Source organism: Rutidosis leptorrhynchoides, chromosome 1 (assembly GCF_046630445.1).
Source record: "Rutidosis leptorrhynchoides isolate AG116_Rl617_1_P2 chromosome 1, CSIRO_AGI_Rlap_v1, whole genome shotgun sequence".
Lineage (NCBI taxonomy): Eukaryota > Viridiplantae > Streptophyta > Magnoliopsida > Asterales > Asteraceae > Rutidosis > Rutidosis leptorrhynchoides.
In genome coordinates this window covers 703,593,502-703,594,547 of record NC_092333.1, presented here as the reverse complement: position 1 = coordinate 703,594,547, position 1,046 = coordinate 703,593,502, and the positions used below count along the sequence as shown (strand labels likewise).

The following is a 1,046-nucleotide window of genomic DNA, read 5'->3' as shown; positions in this document are numbered from 1 at the left end:
TAAATTGTGTTTGAGATTCAACTAGCTTGAATACCACGTCTTCCATATTTGACTTTTTCTCTTCGGTTTGTTGTTGTGGTTTATATAAACCAGGTCTTTGTTGATTGAAAGTGTTGTTTTGAGTTGGTTGGTTATTCGGACCTTGTTGGTTATACCAGTTATTTTCGGGTCCTTTTGGATTGTAAAGAATGTTTTGATTTCGATTGAAGTTTAGCTTTGGCGGTTGATAATTATTTTGATAATTATTTCCCGGCCTTTGGTTCATGTAGACAACATTCTCACGTTGTTCCATCATTTGTTCAATGTGACAGTCTTTCATTAAGTGTGGTCCACCGCATTGCTCACAACTTATTCGTATTGCGTGAATATCTTTATTCATCTTTTCCATTCGTCTCTCGAAAGCATCTATTTTTGCGGAAACGGAATCAAAGTTATGGCTAGAATCGGCTCTAGCCGCTTTAGATGAGAGATATATATCTTTCTCTTGGTGCCACTCATGAGAGTGGGAGGCTGTGTTATCAATAATTTTGTAAGCTTCAGTTGCGGTTTTCTTCATAATGGAACCACCAGCTGTTATGTCGATGTCTTTTCATGTAGCAACGTTGACACCTTGGTAGAATATTTGTACTATTTGATAAGTGTCTAAACCGTGTTGAGGACATCCTCTCAACATCCTTCCGAATCTTGTCCACGCCTCATATAATGTTTCATTTGGCTTTTGTGTGAACGTAACAATTTCTCCTTGAAGTCTCACGGCTTTAGATGCCGGAAAGAATCTTTGAAGAAAATTTTCAACTAAAACATCCCATGTGTCAATCGCCCCTTCAGGTAACGATTCTAACCAATCTTTGGCTTCTCCCTTTAAAGTCCAGGGAAACAACATGAGATAGATTTGTTCGTCTTCTACTTCTCGGATTTTGAATAGTGTACAGATCCTATTAAAGGTACGAAGATGTTCGTTTGGATCTTCATTCGGCGCACCACTGAATTGGCATTGATTAGTCACCATATGTAGAATTTGTCCTTTGATTTCATAATCTGGTGCA

The 1,046-nt window shown here is 38.1% G+C and overlaps 1 non-coding gene across 1 annotated transcript; it reads left to right on the top strand.

Moving 5' to 3' along the window:
• Positions 1-644: 644 nt before the first annotated feature.
• LOC139887320 (small nucleolar RNA R71) lies at positions 645-751 on the top strand. The gene has a single exon (XR_011773156.1). It is a non-coding gene; the product is annotated as a small nucleolar RNA R71 (small nucleolar RNA).
• The last annotated feature ends 295 nt before the right edge of the window (positions 752-1,046 follow it).